Source organism: Schistocerca cancellata, chromosome 7, assembly GCF_023864275.1.
Source record: "Schistocerca cancellata isolate TAMUIC-IGC-003103 chromosome 7, iqSchCanc2.1, whole genome shotgun sequence".
NCBI lineage: Eukaryota > Metazoa > Arthropoda > Insecta > Orthoptera > Acrididae > Schistocerca > Schistocerca cancellata.
In genome coordinates, this window is record NC_064632.1 from 562,456,439 (window position 1) to 562,463,106 (window position 6,668).

The following is a 6,668-nucleotide window of genomic DNA, read 5'->3' on the forward strand; positions in this document are numbered from 1 at the left end:
TTCTCCCCGGATTTCCATCTGGAGTGAACCAGGAACCAGGTACCAACCCCTCAATGTCCTTGAAAGGGACCTGTATGTAGATTGTGGTTTGATGGTGTGGGGTGGGATTATGATTGGTGCACGTACACCCCTGCATGTCTTTGAAAGAGGAACTGTAACAGGTCGGGTGTATCGGGACGTCATTTTGCACCAGTATGTCCGCATTTTCAGGGGTGCAGTGGGTCCCACCTTCCTCCTGGTGGATGATAATGCACGGCCCCACCGAGCTGCCATCATGGAGGAGTACTTTGAAACAGAAGATATCAGGGGCATGGAGTGGCGTGCCTGTTCTCCAGACCCAAGACCCATCCAGCACGTCTGGGATCCTCTCGGTCGACGTATCGCTGCACGTCTTCAAAATCCCTACACTTCAGGAGATCCGACAGGCACTGGTGCAAGAATGGGAGGCTATACCCCAGTAGCTGCTCGACCACCTGATCCAGAGTACGCCAACCTATTTTGTGGCCTGTGTACGTGTGCATCGTGATCATATCCCAAATTAGTGTCGGGATACATGCGCAGGAAACAGTGACGTTTTGCAACACGTGTGTTTCGAGACGGTTTTTTCAACTTAACACCAATACCGTGGACTTACAGATCTGTGTTGTGTGTGTTCCCTATGTGCCCATGCTATTAGCGCCAGTGACTCACCGACCCACAGGTGTCTCTACATTACTGCATTTTACCATACGGATATCTGAATTTTTTTGCTTTTTTAAGTCTTCTGACTATCCTCAGTGGTTACCCACATATTAGTTAACACCCTGTATGTTTGGGCAAGCAGAACGAAACGAACCGAAAGCTGTAAAATGTAAACCACTGAAGGGCTCGTAATGCCATTGTCTGCGTAAGAGAGTGTGATCCGTATTAGAGTGCCGAAGACCCATAGTTACTGCTAGAGAGATTTGGGAGCTCTCACGTGTCGCCAGAGCCAGCACGTACGCGCGTTGACCGTCCATTGCCCGCAGTAATTTTGAAAACAGAGAAATCGACGTACCAAACGAAGAGCGAATGTGTACAGTGGGTTTCCTGATGGAGGAAGGCGTGCGGGAAACGAACATTTATCGAAGATTGTCACAAATGTAATGAGAGCATCGATGTCCGTGGCAGTTCCTTCACTTATTTCGATGTCTGGAGCAATAGCTGCCACCAAATCCGTTGGTCTTCAAAAATGAGGCCATCCAGATGATGGCTACTGGTGTCGGTAAGCAGTGAGGCCTGCCAAATTATGCCACTCTTGTGCCATGCCATCACTCTTGCAATGGACGTGTAGCGCTCTTCATCTAAATCTACATGGCTACTCCGCAAATCACGCCTAAGAGCCTGACAGAGGGTTCATCGAACCTCCTTCGCATTAACTCTGTTATTCTACTCTCGAACAGCGAGCGAAAAAAACAAATATTTATAAATTTCCGTATGAGCTCTAGTTTCCCTTATTTTATGGCTATAGTCGTTTGTCCCTGCGTAGATCGGAGTAAACAAAATGTTTTCGCATTCGGAGGAGATAGTTGGGCATTGAAATTTCGTGAGAGGATTCCGCAGCAACGAAAAAACGTCTTAGTTTTGATAATGTCCATCCCAAATCCTGTATCGTGTCAGTGACACACTGTCCCCTAATTCCCGATAGTACAAAATGTGCTGCCTTTCTTTGAATTTTCTCGATGAACTCCGTTAGTCCTGCCTGGTAACGAGCTCACACTGCGCAGCAGCATTCTGAAAGAGGAAAACGCAGTCTTAGGTTCGCCTTCCCCGTAACATTTTCTGTGTGTTCTTTCTAACTTAAGTTGTTCGTAATTGTAATTCCTACGTATTTAGTTGAATCGATGGCCTTTAGATTTGACTGATTTAGCGTTTAACAGAAGTTTGACGGACTCTTTATGGCACTTATTAGGATGACCTTACAGTTTTCATTCTTTAGGGTCAATTGCCCATTCTCGCACCCTACAAATATCTTTTCTAAATCTTTTGCAATTCGTTTTGACGTTCTGATGACATTACTAGACGATAAACGACAGAATCACTTTCTATCAGTTATTACGAACTGCCACCTCTCTGAGAGGAAATTACGAAGCCTGTCACATAAATTCGTAAATTTGTGCAATTCCGTAATGAAGTTCTGTTTCCCATACTAGTTTTGCTGGCTGCATCGCACTAAACCCCCTTCGCTCTTCTTTTGAAGCTTCCATTTCTCCGTTTTTAGCGCGACTGAGAGCAGTGGACTTCGGACGCGTCCACGTCACTCCGTCATCATGTGAGTGTGCGGCCGTTTCCTCCCAGCGGCGAGTTTTGGGGCCTGCTATCCTGAGTGAAACCGAGGAAGTGCCCCAGGAATCGATCTCTGAGTAGGTCACTTTTGCGAACGAAGAGAAAGGCACCCAAGAGTTGCATTCATATCACAAGATGGTAACTCGGACTAGTGGTAGTCTAACGAGTGACTAATGATAATCTTGGTGAGGCTACCTGAAATCCAAGAAAACAAATGCAAGATGTAAATTTACGCCAAAGCCGGAACCGGTGGTCTGGGCTCCACCCACAGAATACTGTGTTTAGAGTGCCCGGAACAAGAAGGAATGACTACCAGTAAGGTAGAAGAACGCCACCCAACCTACAATCAAGAAGCTGTCAAACTTACACACCTCACTGGACAGCGGCTGCAAGGCGAGGAAATGTACACTTCCGTTACATATACTAACCCACAGGGCAGGTAACCGGGCGTTAGCAGCCACAAGACAGAAAAATACCGCTGGTTGAACTTAACAATGTACAAAGCTGAAAATAGTAAACAGTAATTATAAGCTCATGAAGGCTAATCAGATCCGCCTTCCGCAGGTACTCCACTCGGCGCTCTTCACCTCGGCGACACTACGAGCAGCAACACGAACCCAAGTCACTGTAGAATCGTGAGATTTGACAATGGTGGAGGTTCCTCTACGCGAATTGCAAAGCACCCAAACAAGCGGGATCCGGTTTCGAAGAGGTCGTGCACCTTCGTGACCACTGCCCTTCGATCCGGCTGTCCATACACGCCGCCAGCAGTCCTGGCGTGATGCTGGTCTGCGCGGACATCGCTGCTCCACTGTCCCCAACTGAACTACCCACTCACCACATGGAAGAAGGACGAGGTCGCCCCAAACAGAACTACATATCGATAAGCGCTACTGCTGTCACTAGCGGACAGGCAACGCTTACAAAACCGAGTGGTGCCAGTGAATACGAGAAGAAACTTCCTGGCAGATTAAAACTGTGTGCCCGACCGAGACTCGAACTCGGGACCTTTGCCTTTCGCGGGCAAGTGCTCTACCAACTGAGCTACCGAAGCACGACTCACGCCCGGTACTCACAGCTTTACTTCTGCCAGTGCCTCGTCTCCTACCTTCCAAACTTTACAGAAGCTCTCCTGCGAACCTCGCAGCGAACCTTCGCAGGAGAGCTACTGTAAAGTTTGGAAGGTAGGAGACGAGGTACTGGCAGAAATAAAGCTGTGAGTACCGGGCGTGAGTCGTGCTTCGGTAGCTCAGTTGGTAGAGCACTTGCCCGTGAAAGGCAAAGGTCCCGAGTTCGAGTCTCGGTCGGGCACACAGTTTTAATCTGCCAGGAAGTTTCATATCAGCGCACACTCCGCTGCAGAGTGAAAATCTCATTCTGGAACATCCCCCAGGCTGTGGCTAAGCCATGTCTCCGCAATATCCTTTCTTTCAGGAGTGCTAGTTCTGCAAGGTTCGCAGGAGAGCTTCTGTAAAGTTTGGAAGGTAGGAGACGAGGTACTGGCAGAAGTAAAGCTGTGAGTACCGGGCGTGAGTCGTGCTTCGGTAGCTCAGTTGGTAGAGCAGTTGCCCGTGAAAGGCAAAGGTCCCGAGTTCGAGTCTCGGTCGGGCACACAGTTTTAATCTGCCAGGAAGTTTCATATCAGCGCACACTCCGCTACAGAGTGAAAATCTCATTCTGGAAACATCCCCCAGGCTGTGGCTAAGCCATGTCTCCGCAATATCCTTTCTTTCAGGAGTGCTAGTTCTGCAAGGTTCGCAGGAGAGCTTCTGTAAAGTTTGGAAGGTAGGAGACGAGGTACTGGCAGAAGTAAAGCTGTGAGTACCGGGCGAGAGTCGTGCTTCGGTAGCTCAGTTGGTAGAGCACTTGCCCGCGATAGGCAAAGGTCCCGAGTTCGAGTCTCGGTCGGGCACACAGTTTTAATCTGCCAGGAAGTTTCATATCAGCGCACACTCCGCTGCAGAGTGAAAATCTCATTCTGGAAACATCCCCCAGGCTGTGGCTAAGCCATGTCTCCGCAATATCCTTTCTTTCAGGAGTGCTAGTTCTGCAAGGTTCGCAGGAGAGCTTCTGTAAAGTTTGGAAGGTAGGAGACGAGGTACTGGCAGAAGTAAAGCTGTGAGTACCGGGCGTGAGTCGTGCTTCGGTAGCTCAGTTGGTAGAGCACTTGCCCGCGAAAGGCAAAGGTCCCGAGTTCGAGTCTCGGTCGGGCACACAGTTTTAATCTGCCAGGAAGTTTCATATCAGCGCACACTCCGCTGCAGAGTGAAAATCTCATTCTGGAATACGAGAAGAAGACAAACAACCCAGCCATGCCAACTAAACGATACAGTCAGGTAGAAACCAACACATGGCACCAATGAGAGCCGCAGCACGGCTCAAAAGGGTACAGTTTTGAAGAATAATAGAGAGTGTAAAGTACAGAAGAGAAGTTGCTCGTTCCAGCAGAGGGCCTGAATTACTCTGCCTAGAACAATCCCCCGCGCCATGACAAAAGTAAACAATCAACAAGGCGGCGCATATCGTCAACAGGTCCCCACGCCTGCGAGGCTGAGACAAGTCGGCCACAAGCTGAGGCAAGTTAGTGCTTTTAACAAAAGGCACTAAATAAGTGAGGGCCAAATAAGCGGTTTAACAATTATAAATGAAGCAGTTAAAGAATATACCAAAGAGTAACAATTTATCTTTCACTCTCGTACCAAAGATCTCCATCGAAGAAAAGAGAACATGAGAATTAAAGACATCTTCAAGCTTTAATCAACTGCCTAGTCACAATTATAATCAGAGGCTCAGCGACAACTACGGCCGATAACGGTAAGGACACCAAGCCGTTTCCCGGGTTCGATTCCCGGCGGGGTCAGGGATTTTCTCTGCCTCGTGATGGCTGGGTGTTGTGTGATGTCCTTAGGTTAGTTAGTTTTAAGTAGTTCTAAGTTCTAGGGGACTGATGACCATAGATGTTAAGTCCCATAGTGCTCAGAGCCATTTGAACCATTTGAACCAAGCCGTTTGTTGGCATTTATACACATCAGGAAAAGTTTTGCATCACCCCGGATCCCAGAACTCCTGAAGACAGACGTTCACTGTGGATATTGTACCACAGGCACAGTCCCTTTACCTGTTCAGACATGTCGCTAAACCCGCTAAAGATGTAAACAATCATCCATGAGCAGCGCGTATTAGACGGAGGGGGTCCGGCAGCCGATCAGTTTCAGTCATTCCACCTGGAAGGAGGTACACGGCTTGTGTTGTCTTCAGTTCAACCATCCATAGACGGTCAATACCGCGGTATGATCGCGTCCGCATTGTTACTTTGTGCCACGAAGAGCTCTCAACAAGGGAAGTGTCCAGGCGTCTCGGTGTGAACCAAATCGATGTTGTTCGGACATGGAGGAGCTACAGAGACACAGGAACTGTCGATGACATGCCTCGTTCAGGCCACCCGAGGGCTACTACTGCCGTTGATGACCACTACCTACGGATTATGGTTCGAAGGAGTCCTGACACCACCGCCAGAATGTTCAATAATACTTTTCATGCAGCCACAGGACATCGTGTTACAACTCACACCGTGCGCAAAAGGCTGCATGATGTGCAGCTTCAGTCCCAAAGTCCATGGCGAGGTCCATATTTGCAACCACAGCACCATGCAGCGCGGTACAGATGAGGCCAACAACATGCCGAATGGACCGCTCAGGATTTGTGTCAGGTTCTCTTCGCCGATGAGTGTCGCATATGCCTTCAACCAGACAATCGTCGAAGACCTGTTTGTAGGCAACCCGGTGGGGCTGAATGCCTTAGAAACATTGTCCAGAGAGTGCAGCAAGGTGGGAGTTCCCTCCTGTCTAGGGTGGCATTATGTGCAGCCAACGTACGCCGCTGGTGGTCATGGAAGGCGCTGTAACGTCTGTATGGAACGTGAATGCGGTCCTCGGACCGATAGAGCAACCATATCGGCAGCATATTGGGGAGGCATTCGTCTTCATGGACGCCAATGCGCGCCCCCATCGTGCACATCTTGTGAATGTTGTCCTCCAGGATAATGACATGGCGGGCATGTGCTAGTGACATGAAACCTATCGAACATGTCTGGGATAGACTGTAAAGGGCTGTTATGGACGACGTGACCCACCAACCACTCTGAGGGATCTACGTCGAATCGCCGTTGAGGAGTGGGAGATCTGTACCGACAGTACTTTGATGAACTTGTGGATAGTATGCCACGACGAATACAGGCATGCCTCCATGCAAGAGGACATGCTACTGGGTATTAGAGGTACCGGTGTGTACAGCAATATGGACCACCATCTCTGAAGGTGTCTCTGCATGGTGGTACAACAAGCAATGTGTGGTTTTCATGACCA

The 6,668-nt window shown here is 49.0% G+C and overlaps 2 non-coding genes across 2 annotated transcripts; both read left to right on the forward strand.

The window, feature by feature from the left end:
- Positions 1 to 3,541: 3,541 nt before the first annotated feature.
- Trnas-uga (transfer RNA serine (anticodon UGA)) lies at positions 3,542 to 3,616 on the forward strand. Its single transcript has one exon. It is a non-coding gene; the product is annotated as a tRNA-Ser (tRNA).
- A 225-nt stretch (positions 3,617 to 3,841) lies between these two features.
- Positions 3,842 to 3,916, forward strand: Trnas-uga (transfer RNA serine (anticodon UGA)). The gene has a single exon. It is a non-coding gene; the product is annotated as a tRNA-Ser (tRNA).
- Positions 3,917 to 6,668: the final 2,752 nt, after the last annotated feature.